Here is a 21347-nt window from a genome sequence, read left to right as displayed (position 1 = left end):
ACCAGTTAAGTGCTGTGACTGTTATCAGGAAAAACAATGAACGTGGTATGGGTAATTTAAACGCTGGTACTGTTGCATACACTATCTGGCACCTCACATACGGGTAAGAGTCAAAAAGGCCTCAAACAACACCGAAGTTGAAGTACTAGGTGTAGACATAGTTGCTTAATCAAAGAGAAACACGTATTTTTTGGGCATTTGCTGATTCTGAGAAGTCATGAAATATGCTCTTTTAATCAAAAACAAAGTTACCCGGAATGTAACCCGGTACTTCCGACATTCTACTACTGGCCTACTGGACTTGAACAGCCAAATTGGAAAATGTCCTGGAAAATAAAAGTAAAATTAACTTGAAACAACTATCCAGGCGTCTGTAAAATGCTTATGGGATTGGACGCATGGCATGATTGGTTCCTTAAGGATCACTGGTCACATCTTTTACTGGTGACATTAAATGAAATTGAATAAAAGCGTAGAAAGTGTGTATCGGGATTTATAATTTATAACTTATCTTTAAGACTGTTCTATTTTTCACCGATACCACTAATAATTTAAGGCGAATAAATGGATAAAGTATGTATCGCCCGTTGTCAGGGTTCGTGAAAAAGCAATTCCAGCCTATACACCTGTATATTTTCCTATTCTTGGCCCTCCCTGCTTTACTTCCCTAGGCGACATTGTAGTCTCGAATCTTGGGGGCAGTTGTTGCTGCCGCGGCAGCGTCCGCCTCCGCGGCGCCCCACGCACACACTTTCGCCCTTTCTCTCTTCCATCCACCTTTCCCTTTCCCCGTCGATCTTCCTTCTTCGTCTTCTTTCGCTCCTGGTACTCACCCCACTCCGCTCCCTCCCTCCCACTTTGCGAAATGCAGCCAGACGAGTGCATGCCGAGGAGTTGTCGACTTGGAGGGGATTAGCCCGCAGCCCTCGACGAGAGCCTGCCCTCGATTCATGTCGCTATCTATCTCCGCAGAGAGCGATCCAGTGCTCTCGGCCCACCCGATCTAATGCCCATAATTGCTTCCTTTGGTCAAGATTCACTCGGCGATGACTGTTCATTTTGACAATCTGCTTGTTTACTCCGATCGGATCCTTCTCCTGTCCTATAATATGTTCGGACAATTGTTCTACGCACGTTTAGACGCGGGCCTCGGCGTGATACGCCGTCCCGTCGGACACTTAAATTTAAGAATCACTCGGCATCGCAGAACCTCTCCTCCTCTCATGCAGTGAAATTCTTGATTCCTTAATGAATGTCATTTTATAGTTTTCGATGTGAACATTTTCACGCGCGCAGACCCTCATACTTTGCCATGCCCATTCAGTAACGGTACCACATTTCTAACCATTTTATGATATTTCCTCCTTCACACTCTTCCCTAGTGGCCATTCAATTTTTTCCATAGAGCTTTTTACTTTTACTTGCATGCTATACTTTAACTTGTGCTCTCATCATAATTATTACCCAATTCTTTCGTCGCTTATTGCTTTTTACTAACTGCAAAGGTGTGCCCGGTCAATTTTCTTATCCTTTCCATTAAATTTCTTAACTTTATTATTTACCATATGGTGTCCATATCTCAAAATATTTATTAAACTTTATATTGTCTAATGTTTCCATCCACTGCCATCCTAAATGCAACTCATAGGAGTTTTTTCCTTAGTATTTGACATGCCCTAAATATGTGTGTTAATTTACGATGACATCAACGCTTAGATTATGAAACATTTTGTTCATTTGGAGTTGAGATTATTTTCATATCGGTAATATTTTGCATCGAACGAGTTTATCAGTAGCCCATTATTCATATTCCCTTTACATTAAAACATGTATTGATGATACCCTACAAGCAATCGCTAGTGTGATGATTACAGGTAGAGGGTAATGATTACACATCAAACCACCTTTGACACAAAATATTTTTCCTCTATACCGCAGGTATCAAAGCTATTCTGATTCCTTATCGTTCTTGGGAAATATGACAGCTTACTTTATCCTACGCTTAAGCCCTCTTTTTAAGTTAATTTACATGCTCTCTTCTAACTTAGTAGCATTAGTAAATTGTCAATATCATAGCTAAAGAAAAATTTTTCTTAGTAATGCATGAGATTAAATATGTAATTTAACCTCCGTGAGTAGTTTCTGATCTATGTATGTTTTCTAATAATTTTAATACGCTTATCAGTTCATCAAAGCAAAGTTTCATGCATCTAGCTCCTCTCTGTTATACTCATTCTAATTCGAAAATAACTCCTAATTCTTGAGGATCCTGTACACTAGCAGCATATTCTAAATTAGGTCTAACTTGCGAAAGATAACATTGCTGGTAACATGATAACATTTTCTACTCTCCTATGTCTTCTTTTTTCGTGTATCTTCCTCATATAGTGAACAAATGATAACTTTACAAAATTTATCGACAAAAACAATCCTGGTTCCGTGGCTAGGGGTGCACTTGTCTTCTCTTTCCACCTATGGTTCCCCGGGAGTTCTGGTACCCGAAGGTACACAGAGCTCGGGTGAAGCTGAGGGTGCCCAGGGGTGCCCGGGAATCAATCTCTCCAGTCAGTAGTCCAACGCTCTACCCCTGGACTACCATTTACCTACATATATATATATATATATATATATATATATATATATATATATATATATATATATATATATATATATATATATGTCTATATATATACAATTATATTTATATGTATACTTATATTAGTCAGCTGATATTCATGCTGATGGTATTCATACGGATAAGCTTTGATGTGTTTCATTATTGGTATTTTTACTGGCGCAATTTAATCTTATTTTTTCTGAAAAACGTGAGGATGGCATAGAAATTCATGAGTCCATACGTGTGCTAGTCATTGGAAGCAGTTTCACTCGAGAGTGTATTTCTCCAGTGCCCGTTTCGATGCAGCTTCGAAGGAGAACGGAAGTGGATGGTGGAGCGAGGATGGAGATGAGGGCGGGGGAGACAAGTGTCGGCGACTGCGGCGGTGGCTGGTGCGGCGAGTCGGACGGGGTTGGAGGTGGGTCAGTGGAGTGGAGTCATTCTCAGTGGAGTAGCACGGCGCATTTCTCGATTCCAGTACGTTGGTTGATATTCCTTGGCTTTCAATCGCCCTAAATACACATTCTCCCTATGAGGGACTAATGGGAAATATTTCAAGTTTCTAGAGACATCTTTCTCTATTCTGCATTAACCTAAAATGACACATTGCATATATGTTATGGAGGTTGGCACTCTTAAATATCTTTTTAAAATTTACATTCCAACATTGTCATATATTAGGTAAGAATGTGCAGATTGGTTCATGACTTAAGTTGTAAAACGTCAAGCTTGGAAATTAAATTATGATTAGCACGATGGAAACCTAAATGCAAATTTGTCAATCAAGCACATAACCTCAACAGAGATGTGGTAGTCCAGTGGGTATACCGTTGGGCTACTGATTAGAGGGACGAGGTTCAAATCTATGTGACGCTCTTGGGTACATTGAGCTTCACCCAATCTGAGCAATTATTTCAGTTCTTAATCTTCCATAGGAGGAGCAGAGAAAGGACTGCCCTCCTACCCTTTGTGTGTATTCCACATGCCACATAGGGGGTAGTACGAGGTTAGCTCTGCTCTCACCTATTAAATCGACCTTCGGGTTGAAAAATTATTATTTACCAGGTATCAAAAAGCAATATTTGGTCATATTACATTCAATGAAGCTACAAGTTACCACCAATATTTGAGATTAGGCAAATTGAAGGCAATTTATGGCAAAGGAAAAAAGTTTACTGCCTTTTGATTGTGTGTTTCCGTGTGCACCTACACGCCCTGGGTTGGCGTTTTGAGTGTGTGTTTGTATGTGTACCTACACGCATGCATACCCATGTCTGTTTATAAACGTGCACAGAATAAGTGTACATAAAAACAATAAACACAGTAATCAACATGAAGGTCGGTTTGGTGGTGATTGTAGAGTTCACCCAGTGCTGTACTGGGTACACGCCGCGGCGTGGGAGATTCACACATCAGGCCAGCTCCTTTCCCTGTGCCGGCTATGGTTTCCCAGGAAGACCTGGTACTCAAAAAATCACAAAGCTTGGATGAAATTGAGGGTGCCTTACCCTGGACTCAAACACAAGTCCTACGGTCAGTAGTCTACCCTCCAACTACCGCGATCCTCATATATAAACACACACATATCCTTACCCTCGTATGATGTGTACATATAGACCCCGTGGTCTTGTTTGATTTCATCTCCCTTAATACTCTCTCTATCTCATCGTCGAGTATGCCTGGATATAATCTATCTTCTTATGCGTCATGTTCCTTTTTTATGTATTATTTTGTCGGCCTAAGTTCTTCACCATACGGTTCTTCTATACACAGGTAGACTATATACAGAGTATTCCTTCCATCTGTCATTGATATTTCCCGTTTTAACTATTATCCTACCTCATTTATCTTAAACTGTTAACACAGATCTGCTATTCTTACTACTTGATAGTGTTTTAACTTTCTTTTATAATGCACCAATTTCACCCTTCCTCTTCAAACTTTCCATTTTCTCGCACTGCGTCTTCCACCAGACCTATTTAGCTATATTTGTTTCCCGTCTCAATTAATTATTTAACTCTTTATGCTTCCTTATGCCTAAATCTGTGTTCACATTCTTCCATTTTCTTCTCTCATCCATCTTTGTAAAAATATCATCCGTGATCCATGGTTTTCTTGTCCTTTTCCCTTGACCAGTTCCTGTAGTCACAATTGCGGCTTTCGATAACCCTTTGTTGATACTTTTTCATTTGTATTTGAAAATACTTAGCTCTTTACCATCCTCCAAAATTTGCTCTACCGCCTGTTGGTACTCCTTCATTTTCAATCCATTTAATGCTTCTACGTTCCATTTTCTAATCCGCCGCCCCTGCCTTATCTTTTTGAAACGGACGCTACATTTCATAATAACTAAATTGTGGTCAGAGTCCGCATCCGCTCCCGGGAAGCTATGCGAATTTTTCACACTGTTCCTAAACCTGTGTCTAACCAGGATATAATCTAGCTGATACCTTTTTGAGTCACCTGGCATTTTCCATATATACCTGCGTCTTTTGTGGTAGTCCCCCACCTCATCACCATCTCTTCCTTCGCCTACCGTCGCATTCCAATCCCCCATCACTATCAAATATTTCCCTGCAGGAACACACGCGATCATGTCATCTAACTGATCGTATATCCTATCGACCTCTTCTTCCTTATGGTTGCTCTGTGGCATGTACACCTGAAAAATAACTAAGTTCGTCGGTTCTGCTTTTATCTCCACTAGTAGTATTCTATCCGTTACCTGTTCTATGCTGACCACGCTTCTTCCTACCTCTTCATTTAATACTATGGCAACCCCTCGTTGGCTCTCGTCCCCACCGCTGTATATTATTCTATAATTATCACTCCAGTAATCCCCGCTATCTTTCCATCTCACCTCGCATAGACCTAAAATATCTATATTTCCCCTTTCCATCTCTCGCTTAACATTTTCCAATTTCCCTGTCCTCATCATTGCCCTAATATTCCCTGTTCCTATTCTAACTAATTTGGTCTTCTTCTCCTGCGTCTTCTGTCCTGCTGCTGCTGGTTTTCCCTTGCAAGGGTTTCGTGGGATGACGACAGCGGAAGCCTTGCCTCCCCCGCTGCCGGGCACGACACACGGCCGATTGGGCCGAGCCCCGTGGTTGCCAGGACTCAAAATATCTCTATTGTCCATCATATTTTTCTTGGGAATGATAATTGAGGTGGTTTCCCGTTGCCTTCCTCAATAGTGTTTTTAACGTGACACCATCACTTGGCCGCCCCACTGGGGTCAGACGCCATTGCAGCCGCCTCACTAAGGAACAGACGCTGCGTGGACTACCTTTCGTCTGGCTCCTAACCTTCGACCTATCTGGCATGGGTGACCCTACCAGGAGCAATTATTATTACTCCCGCCAGCACAGCTCTAGGGGTAATCGGAACGCAGAAGCCATTCCACCACGCCAAGGTTGTAGTCTGGGATATATATATATATACATATATATATATATATATATATATATATATATATATATATATATTTATATATATATATATATATATATACATATAATTATAAAATGATTTTACCTACGGTCGTGATGCAATGGAATTGCTATTTCGGGTATTTTTGTTGAAAATGATGGAAAAATGGAAAGAGAACACAGAGATTAAAGCGATTTTAAAGTTGCAAAAATATCAGCTGAGATATCCTTGGAGGCTTGAGGAAGATATATAATGAAATATTTTTTGTAATATTAGATACATAAATTTAAATACTAAGACTCTATTCGGTATACTACCGACTAAATATTACCACATAAAAAAGAGTCCAGAAGTTCAAATAACTGGACATTATTTTAATCCCGAACATTAAATAGATAATGACGTTGGAGAAATGGGATGAAAAATTTACCAATTAGCCTGTGCCAGAAGTCAATATTCCAAATAACTATCTCGTCAGGCAAGATATATACGCTCAAATAAGATATACGAAACGGTCTTTAAAATAGAATCTATTGTGGTAATCACATTAGTTTTTATGTGCGATATTCTTTTCTATGCTTAATGATACACGAGATTAACATTATTACTTAATGGTGGCATATTGAATTATCATTACCTCGGTTGATTACATTATTATTTTCTTTGCCCGTTATATGGTTAATGTACAACGAAATAAAATTATTCTTTATCCGCATAAAGTTCCAAGTAAAAAAAAATAGATAACACAGTTTTCCATGTACAAAGCCGGACTACGTCTTTTAGCCTTAGATACCAAGATAAAATCTGGCATCTCATAATATAGCACACTGTTCTTCAATTCAACATGTTGTTTATTCCCCATCTTTCCTTACAAAAACCCTATTCATTTTTTCTCTCTTACCTGCCTCTTCCCTTCCTTAACATACTTAGCACTACTGCATTTGTTTGAGATTTCGGTGTGGTAGTGGATTGAAAAAATCAAATGACATTTCTTGATATGTATCATCCTATTTTTCCAAAATAATTATCAAACATCACACTATTGCATATATTTTCTAAGCTTGCGTCACCACCACACAAAAATAAGTCGAAACTGAAGTTGGCACATGTCCATTTTAGCCAACATTTAAGGAGTTTATCGATTTTGAGAGAAAGACTTAAATTGAAAGTTTTCAAATGGTCGAAAAGTTTTTTTTAGTTATGTTATCCATGAATATCTCTCCACCAGCACAATTGAACTTGTATAGATAGACACTATTTAGAAAATATTTCATGTTCATGTTTAAAATGACCATGAGCCTCAAAAAATTATTTAACGTATGAATTTCAAAATCATTATTCATCACGAATCCACTTTCCATGTAAGGATTATGGAACCCGAATAATAGCAAACGAGTTTACATTTAAACCAAGGCTCACCAAGAGTTATGCGAAAAGCTAAGCAAAACACCGGCCAAGCTGGAAATACACGACTACATTTCTAAGTACAACTCAGGAAATTGTCACCGGAAAAGCTAAAAAAAAAATTGCCATGGGCGAAGTAGTCCATCAGGAGCCGGAAAAATGTTTAGCCTGAATATCGGAAACTGAGAAGTATTCCAGTAAAACATTTCTCGGGCCAAGGATATATCTGAAGAAGATCCAAGGAGGGAAGTGTTCACAGAAGAAGAGCTATTAAATGTAGGTCAGAAAGTAAAGGAATCCTGGCGAAAGAATTAATAACCTGACTAATTGGAGAAGCACAGCACATGGAAAACTGAAACGAAAACAAAATTTAAGATAGGAATTCATCATACATTCTCTAAAATAAACTCAATTAAAAATTTTTAAATAAATTAATTTTACAAATGGTAGCTTATAGTTTCGAAATTAGGACTATAAAAAAACATGAGCGGTATAAGGAAAGAGGATGAAGATTTAGAAATTTGTTGTACCCTGTGCTACTACGGGTGTCAGAATTTTCTGTCTGCATTTAAATTACTAATGAAAAAATATGCATGAAATGAATATGGTCGAGTTCATGCAATAATATGAAAAAATTATTGCATGAACTCGACCATAGTTGTATTAATACTGGGCACAGAGTTTTGAAGTATAATTGGGAATTGGAGACCATGAAGTTTGTTTTCATATCCTAATTTCTCCAGATGAAAAATTTCGGATAGGCGGTCATCACACTCGGTATTTCTGAAAACCATGCTTTGTAAAAGCAATTATGCGGAAGAGAATGGCTTCGGCTACATTATTGATGGATCTAAGCTGGATAAATTACATAATATTTCATATGTAATTAATCATCAAATTCAAATAATTCTGCAGAATATCAGGAAACATAGATGCTGGCACGTGCTAATATGAGATTGCAAAATGTTCATTAGCCTAAAATAAAAGAAATAAAAAAATCATTGATCTTTCTATGTGTCATCGGATTAAGATGACGACGTTGATTAATTTTCAAGCGATCCTTTTTATTTTTATAAAAGAAGAGATTTTTTTTTGGGTAGAATTCCTAGGTCATTTGACTAGATTTTCATGTCCATCTCACCACGAATTTGGCTCGTATGATCTCAGTGAGTATGGAGGCACTAAAACTTGAGTGTCCGATGAAATTGTTTTTCAAAGTGAAATGAAGTTCGGCAAATTCGATAGAGAGAAAATTATTCAGGGTACATTTCGTTGACCTTTCATTGGGTCTTTTCACCCGCCAACCCGTGTAACGTCCAGCTGTTCAATTGCCCCATGTGATAGCCTCATACGTGCAAATTCTCAGGCAAAGAGTGCTGCGCTAGAGGCTCTAATTTGAATTTTTCATCATTGCTGCGGACAATTTGACAATAATTGGCACTTCACCACATTAAGTCCGCAGTATTTTCTGCAAGTAAGGTTTATTTTATATAATTCACCACTTTTTACCGTAAGACAAATAAGCTGCTTCTCATAGAGTGAACTTTGAAGAGGAACCCAGTCCGCGAATACTATGTATTGGATTAAGTGGGAACAACTGAGTGAGTAAGAGGGTAAAGATCTTTTCTCCCGAGATTGAGTTTAAGGAAATGAATCTTTCGAATTAAGATTCAAATAAGAATTAGAAGCGTGACGTTTGCTTTTACATTTTAATATTGCTTTAGAGAATATATGTGAATTGGAATCCGATCGGAATGCGATCCGACTGAACATTGATCTGTCGTTAATAAACGGCGTTTGCAAATATTCAGAAAAAAATATAAGGAAAAGGGCTATAACGAGGAATTCTTGATATTTTTAAATACGCGAGGTACTGAATTTATTAGCGTAATTGGAATAAAAAATAATATTTAACCAAGGGTGAACTCACGATTAGAATTAGGGAGGGACAGTTCATAAAAGAGTAGAGAGATGCGGTACAAGATGGAATACTTGTATGCTACAATTACAAAATGTCGGAATTTTCGAAGAGCTGTATTTATTAGTCATCATAAGTGCAGCTACTTCATTAATTTAGTGTTAAAATTATATTTTTCTCTCACATGGTTTAATATTTATGATATTATTAATTTTCATATGTTTCTTGAATTTTTTTCTTAATCTATCACTTCAACCATTTCACGATTTTCTTTAACGAAATTCTAATGTACCCTCGAAAAAATCCAGCCATAATTTTCTTTACCATAGTACTCTTTAGCTCTTTATAGTACTCTTTAATACTTTAAGGTACTCTTAAATCTTCGGATAATACAGAAGAATTGTTCTAAGATCGCTGTAATTAATAGAAGTGCCCTCATAATTCATTGTGGTTTGCCTCATGGCAATGAAATAAACATTGTTTTCTTTTCCGAGTTCACTGACTTCAATATCATTTGGCCTGCGTTTAGTTGTCTTTTTATTGCTCAGGTTATACTAAAGGTCCATCGCGGATGTGATATTTTCTAACTCATTTAATCTTCTAAAGGATCATGGGTTATTTTGTAACTCCGTGATATTCATTTTGGTTATGCATGAAGGTTTCAGTATTAGTGCAAAACTAACTTTTTATGGATGCGAATTAAGAAATGGTGTGATCAGTGAACGCCCGCAGTTTTGATTATCACATAATAACCGAGGATAGCTCCTGTGTTTTTCTTTATAAATGAGACAAGGAATAGACATTTTTCCGATTTCATTATAATTTCTTCTGAAGTAATTGAATTTCTGCATTAAGTAATCGTCCGTGACCCTGGTTCCATCTTTATTCTCTTTTTTGATTACATGAAGTATTCTTGTAGTGTGTTCTCCCACCTTTATAAAATCCATGCTATTTGTTTACGGAGCATAAACCACTGTTTCCAGTACTACCTAGCATTTCTCTATTGTAATTAGGGCAAAGATAAACGAAGTTTTGATAACCGCTAAATTCCACTGATATTTTGTGGCAAAGTTTCCCTGATGGATAGTTCTTCCCTGGATTCGAGAAGCTCCTGGCCATTTTTTGAGAATTTTCAAATGCTTTCGTATTTTATAGACCACCTAGTCTCATACATTCGCGATATATTATGAGTCAAATTCCTGTGGGATGTTGAATTCTGGGAAAAAAGAGTATATATTTATAGCCGAAACGATTTTATAACTTCTAACGAGTTTCTAACTTCTGGTACATTTTTTGCGTCCTTCACAAGGAGAATGATGTAGTGGTTTGAGTAGTGAAAAATAATGCCCAAGGCAATGAGCATTATTCCTTTAAATTACTTTAAATTCCTTTAAAATTACTTTTACAACCCCATATATGCCTTCCATTGTAGAAAATACATCAAAACTATATCCTACCCAATATACTAGTGGTACAATAAAAAAAAGATTATCAATTACGTAACTCGGCGATTTTTCATATCCATAAATTCGGAGTCAACTAAGACTACTAAGACCATTGCTTGAAGAACATCACCACATTCATCTTTATATTCTCCATAACAGCTTCACCACATAAAACTGTGAATGTGCTTTATATTTCGGACGATGAATAAATTGTATTTTAACCATACTTGCCTAAATGATTTCTGAAATTTTGGTCACCTGACAAGATTTGTTAATTCGAAAAATTGAAGGTACGATTCTTCTCTTAAAAGACACGTATTATGTTTTCCGCAGAATACCATACAGGAAATAATAGATAAAACACTTAGCTATGTACTTACATTGTTATTTGGTGATCACTTTGCATGAGGGCATGTACTTTACATTTTCGAGAACAGGCTTTTCGCCAGTTGTTGCAGTACTTTGAATATTGGGTGCAACATGATTCCGGCGGCATTCATGCATATCCTTGAACTTAGTAACTGGTCTAGTCGCGATTGATCCCAAAACCCCTCTAATGGTGCCAATGATATGAGAAATGAAGTACAGGTCTTCCAAAGATCGCCCTTCAGACGGTTGGAGTAATCTAATCATGGTTTTTATTGAACTTACTAGGCATGATTAAATATTCTTGGAAAATTCGTGTTATCATTTGCAAAATCGTAAGTTGTTCTCTGGCGGAGCCTAAGGATTTAAGAAAAATTCCTTGTTCTTTCTTACTGTCAGTGGAGATTGCGTCCAAGTAACGACGCAAGTAATGCTCATGGTAGCCATCGCTTTCTTCAATTACGGAATTGGCCGAGCATGCGGACGGACAAGTTTTGAGATTTTGATGCAGAAGAATTGACCGCGGCGGCAGGTAAGTGCACTCCCACATATTTATCCTATTAGTACAAATATAAATGGGGCTTTTTGGACTTTTGTGTTGGACTCAGTGATTAGGTGTGCAAAGTACCAAATTCTACTTGCAGCTGGACGAAAAAAGATTAATTTGTAGTGCTACTAATTTAACGGACTTTTAAATGAAATTTTGATTAATTATTAATTCTTTTTAAGTTATGGTCAAGACTGCAGAAAAGGAGTAGCCTGAAACTTAGTTAAAAAGGGAATGAATGACTCAAAACCTCAAAATGTAGATTCCCTCGGGTCACCCATGCTTCCGCTAGTTAGTGATTAAAAGAAATTGGGACTTGGGGATCTACATCTACGTCATCTACATCAATACCCTGCGAGCCACCAAAAAGGTGTGTGGCAGGGCGTGCAACGCCAGGAGGAAAGGGTAAGGGACTAAGGGGTTAGGGTTTTTCAAATGAATGGGGAAAGATGGGGGGAACCTGCAAAAAAAAATATAAATACTATATACTAGTATAACCATGTGCAGTCGCTACCTAGAAGGTTAATACTTATTATGTCGAGCCGACTATTTGGGGATTTCGATTACAAGCATTCTGGTCTCTTATTGTTCTTGGAAAAATGACCATTTAAACCTGTTAGTCTTGCAGTCTATCTCTCTAATCTTATATTCGTGATCCCTCCGCCCGTAATACGTTGGGGTTCGTATTATATCTTGATGTCATCGGAAAAGGACCCATCTTTAAATGTTTTTCATAAGTTTAATCTATATTGTAAACGCCGCTGTGTAAGGGAATCCCAGCCTAAATTTTCTAGCAAAGTAGTTACGCTACTGCGTTGGTCATAACAATTTTTGACAAATCTAGCCCCCCTTCGCTGAACTCGTTCTAATTCCGAAATCAAAGTTATCTCTTGAGGATCCCATATACTGGCAGCATACTCTAAGTGGGGCCTGACTAGAGCAAGAAAACATCGTTCCTTCACTTTTTCGTCACATTCACCCAGCAATATTTTTACAAATCCCAATTTTTTATTAGCACAACCGCATATTTCTCGTATGTGCGTTCTCCAGGACAGATCGTGAGCAATTGTTACACCCAAGTATTTAAAAGAATCTACCCTCGCGATTTCTGTGTGTTTCACTTTGTAACTAAATAGGAGGGAATTACTCCTTTCCCAAAAATGTATTACTACGCATTTATTCAAATTTAATTCCAATTGCCATGTATCGCACCAAGTCTGAATTGCATTTAGGTCGTTAGCTAACGCGACTCCGTCTTCGCGACTTCTAATGCCCCCATAAATCACCGCATCGTCAGCAAAAAGACGGAGCCTGCTATTAACCACGGTACTGAGGTCTTTTAAGTAAATAAAAAATAAGAGGGGGCCTATGACACTTCCCTGTGGTGTACCCGACGTGACCTTGACAGTATAGGATGATACACCGTCCAGGACGACTGTTTAAACGCATTTTTTTTTAAATTGTCTAATCCAGCATATAATATTCCCGTGTATTCCATAAATTTCCAACTTCGTGAGTAACTTGCAATGAGGGACTTTATCAAAAGCTTTTTAAAATCGAGGAATATCGCATTAACTGGAATATGACTTTCACCGGAATGCATTATATCATGAACAAAGAGTGCGAGTTGAGTTTCGCAGGATCTACCTTTACGGAACCCTAGTTGGTTATTAATCAATAAATCTTGGCTATCGAGGTACCTCATTATTGAACTAACGATGATGTGCTCAAGAATCATACAGGAGATGGAGTTGAGCGATATTGGCCTATAATTACTGGGGTCCTCCCGGTCTTCATTTTTAAATTTTGGTGTCACAGAAGCTATCTTCCAGCCGCTTGTCACGCTTTCTTCTGTGATGATTTCTTAAATATTATTTCAAGATAAGGGGCAATTTCAGACAACAGTTTTTTATACACGAGAGCCGGTATTTCATCAGGTCCCGGGGATTTGTTGGGGTCGATGTTTTTAATGAGTAACTCTATTCCGTGGGTGGAAAAGTCGATTGCTTGCATTGGCTGAAGAAATGTTTTCGGAAGGTTCTCTGGTATATTCTGGGAGAATTTGTTGGAAACACTGTGGAAGAATGAGTTTAATATGTTTGCTTTAACTAAACTACTTGTAACTTTATCCCCCTTTTCGTTGTTCAATTAGTTTACGTTGGACCTTTTTCCCTGCACTTCCCTGAGGTAGGACCAAAACATCTTTGGGTTATCGTTTAAATGTTCACCTTATTTTTTCCTTTTGAATTCCGCTAGCGCCTTCCGGAAGGCATTCTTCGCAGTGGACCTAGATGCTTTGTATTTCTGTATGGTTTCGTTGATTTTATCAGGGGAGGAATCTTTAACCGAGTTTTTCATTTTGGCATGGCACACCCTCTGCCGTCGTAGTGATGTCCGTACTTCAGAGTTGTACCAACTGGGTTCCTTATTCTCTCTTATATATTTACTAGGTATGAATCTCTGCATAGCTGATCGTATTATCGCAAGAAAATTATTCCAACCCTCGACTCTCCTGGTTTTGCTTAATTCGTCAAATCTAAGAATGGAACAGTTTAACTCACATTTGAAGATTTCATAGTCAGCTTTATTGAATAAATACATTTTTCTCTTTAGGTATGTTAACTTTTCCTACGCTTAGGGAAAATTTAACGTTTACAGCCCTGTGATCACTGGTTCCAACAATAACTCCTAAATTTAAGACCTTTTCGGGTATATTAGTAGCTAATAGATCAAGAATGTTCTTTTCCCTTGTTCCCTTTATTCGAGGCAAGAAACTCTCGGCAAGTTGGTTTTTCCCCTGAAGATAAAATTCTGCTGGGACCCCTTTAAGGATTAGACTTTTCTCTTGTAATCATTTGTTGGCGTACCATCGGTACTCATTCCTTTTGACTTTTGCCTCTGTCTCATAACAATCGTATTTAGGGAAAAAGAATCTTTTGCTTTTTTACCTCCTTTCCCTCCCTCTTCTCAAAAGGGTTTTTATTTTGTTTTTACCGGAGCTAATTCTTCCTTTAATAATGACCGATCTTAATAATCGATGTGAGTTCGTGTATGTGCCTTTATATATATATATACCTTGACGTGGTGGAAGGGCTTGTGCGTTCCGATGACCCCTAGAGCTGTGCTGGCGGGAGTAATAAAAATTGCTCCTGGTAGGTTCACCCATGCCAGATAGGTCGAAGGTTAGGAGCCAGACGAAAGGTAGTCCACGCAGCGTCTGTTCCTTAGTGAGGCGGCTGCAATGGCGTCTGACCCCAGTGGGGCGGCCAAGTGATGGTGTCACGTTAAAAACACTATTGAGGAAGGCAACGGGAAACCACCTCAATTATCATTCCCAAGAAAAATATGATGGACAATAGAGATATTTTGAGTCCTGGCAACCACGGGGCTCGGCCCAATCGGCCGTGTGTCGTGCCCGGCAGCGGGGGAGGCAAGGCTTCCGCTGTCGTCATCCCACGAAACCCTTGCAAGGGAAAACCAGCAGCAGCAGGACAGAAGACGCAGGAGAAGAAGACCAAATTAGTTAGAATAGGAACAGGGAATATTAGGGCAATGATGAGGACAGGGAAATTGGAAAATGTTAAGCGAGAGATGGAAAGGGGAAATATAGATATTTTAGGTCTATGCGAGGTGAGATGGAAAGATAGCGGGGATTACTGGAGTGATAATTATAGAATAATATACAGCGGTGGGGACGAGAGCCAACGAGGGGTTGCCATAGTATTAAATGAAGAGGTAGGAAGAAGCGTGGTCAGCATAGAACAGGTAACGGATAGAATACTACTAGTGGAGATAAAAGCAGAACCGACGAACTTAGTTATTTTTCAGGTATACATGCCACAGAGCAACCATAAGGAAGAAGAGGTCGATAGGATATACGATCAGTTAGATGACATGATCGCGTGTGTTCCTGCAGGGAAATATTTGATAGTGATGGGGGATTGGAATGCGACGGTAGGCGAAGGAAGAGATGGTGATGAGGTGGGGGACTACGGTTTAGGCACAAGGAATGACCGCAGGGAGAAAGCAGTTGAGTTCTGCAGGAGACAGGGGTTAGTCATCACCAACACTTGGTTTAGACACCACAAAAGACGTAGGTATACATGGAAAATACCAGGTGACTCAGGAAGATATCAGCTAGATTATATCTTGGTTAGACACAGGTTTAGGAACAGTGTGATAAATTCCCACAGCTTCCCGGGGGCGGATGCGGACTCAGACCACAATTTAGTTGTTATGAAATGTAGGAAGGAAGGGAGGGTGGGAGGAAGAGGCTCTACGGGCTGATCCGTAGTATTTATGAGGAGGGAATCTGGCCGGAAGACTTTGTGAGATCAGTTTTAGTTCCTATTCCGAAAAAGGTAAAGGCCACGTCATGTGAGGACTATAGGACAATTAGTTTGATATCCCACGCAGCTAAAGTTGTTCTCAGAATCATAAAAAAAGGATAGAGAGTAGGGCAAATGATTACTTAGGGGATGATCAGTTTGGGTTTAGGAAGGGGAGAGGTACGCGTGATGCCATTGCAATAATGAGATTATTAATCGAGAGGAATATAGAACACAACCAGGAGGTATTTGCCTGTTTCGTAGATTTCGAAAAAGCGTTTGATAGAGTGAATTGGGAAAAACTAATGAGTATATTGCAGAAAATAGGAATAGATTGGAGGGAAAGGAGGCTAATCCGCAACCTATACATGTCTCAGACTGCTCAGGTGCGGGTGGGAAACGGGGAGTCAGGATGGGCAGTGTTAGGAAGGGGTGTAAGGCAGGGTTGCCCATTATCACCGTTGCTGTTCAACCTGTATGCAGAGGAAATGATCAAAGAGGCATGGGAAGAACTCGAGGTAGGAATGAAAGTGGGCGGGGAATTCGTAAAATCAGTTAGGTTTGCTGATGACCAAGCTTTAGTTTGTAAGTCAACCAATGGGCTGCAAGCACTGCTGAGTAAATTGGAAATTCAGTGCGACAGGTATGGGATGAGAATCAATATTAATAAAACAAAGGTTATGCGATTTTCTAGAAAGAAAAAGGCCAAGCTTAACATTAAAATAGGAGGGCAAAAACTAGAGCAGGTAGAACAGTTTACGTATCTCGGTAGTGTCTTGGACCAACACGGTCAAAGTAGTAGGGACGTAAGGAGACGAATTGCGCTAGGCAAAGAGGCTTTCACAAGGAGGAGGGAGTTGATGACAGGGACTTTGAGTAAGGAGGTTAAGAAAAGACTCGTATAAACTTTGATATGGAGCGTAGCTATGTACGGTGCGGAAACGTGGTCATTGAAGCAGGAGGATAGACGTAGACTGGAGGCTTTTGAAATGTGGGTGTGGAGAAGAATGGAGAAGGTGAAATGGACAGAGAAGAAAACAAAAGAGGAAGTACTTGGTATGGTGAGCGAAGAGAGGGGTTTGTTGGGAGCAATCCTATGGAGGCAGGAAAAGTGGATGAAGTGGGTGTTGACCGGCAGTGGGATGTTGAAGACTGTGATAGAGGGTAGAAAGTTGGGCAAAAGAGGAAAGGGAAGGAACAGGATAGGGATGTTGGACGGGATGAAGGGAGGAAGAAAGTACTCAGAGATGAAGAGGGACCTGATATAGAGTAGGATGATGGATTTTGTGTTTTGTTAGGAGTAGTAAAATATTTGTTTGGTAGTTGTGTCCATCGTAAAACCTACCTTAAACGGTAGATTACCTTAAAAAAAAAAAATATATATATATAAATATATATATATATATATATATATATATATATATATATATATATATATATATATATATATATATATATATTTATATATATATATATAAATTTATAAATATACATATACGGGTGTATATATATATATACACCCGCACATATATACATGCATATGTCTACGTGCAGAAACACTCACAAGAGCAATTTAACAATTGGATATCACATTTGAACACCAAAATAAACTCGCCAAAGGACACATTTTAGAAAGTTTCGGACTTCTTTAGACATTCAATCTTAGCAGAAGAAGTCGCTGGTGACGATTGAAATTTTAAGCTTTCTTAAATAGGAGTTTCATTATCGTATTTTCTCTTTGTATGCAAACACACTCTAATAGAGAAATAATCATGCAGTTACCAGAGTTGTCCTCTTTCTTCGATCAAATTTTCTGTATTTTTCATCTTACTTGATACCTAAATCAGTGAGTTAATATACTATGTATAGTCTACCTACAGTAATTGTAACATCTTTCAAAATAATTTTAAATTTAGTATTTTGAATAATATTTTAATTGTAATATAAGATATTTATTTCCGTCTTGAGCTAGGTTCTTCGTCCATTTCCATTAAATAATGACTACATTCTTAAATGTTAGCTTTAGAGTATTAAATGGCAACTTTGATCTTTAATTTTTTGATAATAATGTTAAACTTATGCCAAAACTTACAATGGCTTTTTTGTACAGTGACTGATCCGGGTGAAATATCACTCATTTTATGCTGGAAAAACTTAACTGTTTGATGGCCTGCGCCGGACGAGATCCAAGAGATTGAACAAAATGTACTCTAAATAAAAATTTTAGCACAGAGAAGAATCATATAAATCATCATTAATATTTACAATAAATGATTTTATTAGGAAGTATCAGAAGACCGAGAGAAATGCGGCCGTAAAAATATATGATTGTTTTGATGTGTTTATCAATCTATCAATTGTTTTCAATTTTAGTGATCTTCCTCTTCACTGCGGCTACCTACCGATCTTAGTAATTTTTACGATGGTACTTAAGAACTAATATACGCAGTCGTGGACCTCTTGGGCACATTCTCTCAGAGCAAATGCTCTTTGCCTTATGCTTCTCCTTCATCCTAGTATTTCCAAAAAAATAATGTCTATTTCCTCTTTCTTCTTACTATGGATGTCCCTCTTACGTATCCTGTCCTTTTCATCTCCGCAATCCAATTTTCCCGCCATCTTCAATTTCATGTAGAATATATCTCTTCCCACGACACATCTTACAGATGTAAATGCTGGCATTTGAAATTGATGATATACAGGGTTCGTCCGGAAAATAAGTGTACTGAGCTCAGGAAAAAAAAATTATTACACTTTTACATATCTTAAGCTAATATTCCTCAAAATAGGACCCTTGTGAGTCGATACACTTGTTCCAGCGGCGTTCCCATTCCTGGAACGCTCCCGCGAAGGCATCATCGGGAACCTCTCGAAGACACGTCGTCGACCTCTTCTCTGCCCTCCACGAACATCTTGTGCCACCGAAAGATCATGTTTCTGGACATGGCTGACTCCCCGTAAGCCTGGTTAATCATACCGACAGTTTCGGTAGACGATTTCCCAAGCTTTACCGCAAATTTGATGGAATAACGCTGCTTCGGCATCGTGTTCCGTGACGTGGGTCGAGCGTGGAGGTTCGCGTTAACAGAGCTCCTCACTACACCACAGCTCAGAGCCGACTGCCTTTTTCAGCGTCGCTTGCCAACGTACCCCCCTCCAATTGCAGCCCATCAGAGCGGTGCTGGGCGCGCCTGGAGCGGCGCGCCCAGCCCAGGAGTAAGTACACTTATTTTCCGGACGAACCCTGTATCTATTTATTATTGATCGGTTTGTTGGGGTGAATGTCGCGGTTCAGTTTGATAAGATAAGCCATCCTTGATAACATTCGAGATTACTTACTTTTTCTTGCAAGAATATAGTAAAATATTCTTACCTCAGAGTACATGGCCATTTTTACCATTGGACTTGTGTAACATATACTATCACTATGAGAAGTCACGTATGAGAGTTTCATAACTTTTGTTTATAAATATAACATCTTCATTAGAATTGATCGCAGAATACAAGAAAACACAATGCGGCTTCATTCTTTGCATTACTCCTACCAATTGCCTTGGCACAGTGCCAGCAATTTACCATGGATAAATTATATTGCAAATTCTTTTGAATAATGTTGAAATTTGGGAATATATAATGCAACCAAAGTAAAATTATTTTTATTCCCGAGACGCAGCGCTGAAAACCTAAATGATGAAAACGCCAAACCAAGAATTCTTCAAATATATTTTTCAAATTTGTCTGTACTACTTATCGTAGCCTTAAAAAAATATCCTTAAACCAATTATTACTTAAGGAATTAGTCGTAAAATGGGATTATTAATTTAGTTTTTAAGTATTCATAAATTAAGACTTAAACTACAGAAAATTGACTGTTCAACCATATTAATTTCAGTAGCCATTTTTATTTAACCTGAAAAGAAATTGAAAGTGATCAATACGTGAATATTCTTCTTATTATCCATTTGCCAATGCGAATGAAAATCTGGCTTCCTCGGTGCGGAACGCCTACTGTTATGATCTTGTGTTATTCATGGCTGTCGCTGGCATGGCAAATTTTTTATTGATTGTGATTGTTTTCAACAGTTTAAAACATGCTAATATTAAGAGAAAAAATGGTCTATAAAATAATAACATCTAGTTCCCAAAACGAAATAAAAATGCACAAATATTAACCAAATCGATAAATTAATGAACTCCGTGTTATTCATACTTGATCATTTCCCTTGCTAATACTATAGATTGCCCTAATGGAATATAACAATAAGACGTTTTCTTACCCAATAAAAATATTAATTGAATAACATAAATTTTATTTAGGGTATATCAACATAAAACCTGAAGATGACATTAAGTGTTTGAAACCCGGGTCGTGAATAAATCTCTATTCAAGTGGAATTTGCATAGTTTGTTTCCTTTCCAGCATAAAACAATTTGTCGCAAGTAAGGTCAGTTTCCTGTGGATTGATTATTTTTCCGATACTATGTGGGCGTTTTCTGACGCGTTCGGCGATTAACCCATAGCTTGTCTTTTGCTCAGATTCCATAATTAATACGTTTTTATCTTCTTATTAAGTCTAATTCAGCCTTTAGCCCTATTTGAGTTGAGTGAGAGCAAAACAATACAATCATAATAATTACTTCGTCTTGATTCAATACTCAATTAGTTACGGATGATGGAAGGGGGTTAGTGCATAATATCTTTGTTAGCCCCATATTGGTAAATTTTGCGCCTTAACAATGCTGCTTTCTAGCCAGTTGAAAGAGGAAAAAGACTGCGGGATAACTAGTAATAACGTTTGCGGCTCTTAAGCGGTGAAATAGGAGATGCCTTGGGTATTGGGCTGAAGCTCAAGCAATGAAGAGTTGTTCGTCTCAATAACATCGCGAGAACTTACGAGAAGGGAGCGAACGCTACTGCTGATCCTCACGTTAAGGATTTACAAAGTGGAGACAGGCGTAATCCTAACATTACCTCGGCTTTCTCAACGCATGGAGAATTTATTTAGGGTCCCAATTGAATAGTGTCACACTAATGCTTTACATCGATGGAGAGCAAGGTTCCTTCTCCGCTGATAATTTTCCACCCCAAGTTAGTATCTGTTAATTTGAAATATTTCAGCCCCACGAACTAGCGCGTTCAAGGATAATTACGTGTAATCATTTCTCATACTCACTCTCTATCCTCCGTGTGAGGATTATCGTGGATTGAAATTGATACCAACATCTTCACAGTTGATAACACTCATCTAAGTTATTATCATATTAATGTTAGGCATTATGTCTTCATCTC

The sequence above is a fragment of the Hetaerina americana genome, unplaced genomic scaffold (genome assembly GCF_022747635.1).
Source record: "Hetaerina americana unplaced genomic scaffold, ioHetAmer1.1.p SCAF_2, whole genome shotgun sequence".
Classification (NCBI taxonomy): domain Eukaryota; kingdom Metazoa; phylum Arthropoda; class Insecta; order Odonata; family Calopterygidae; genus Hetaerina; species Hetaerina americana.
This window is presented reverse-complemented; position numbering follows the sequence as displayed.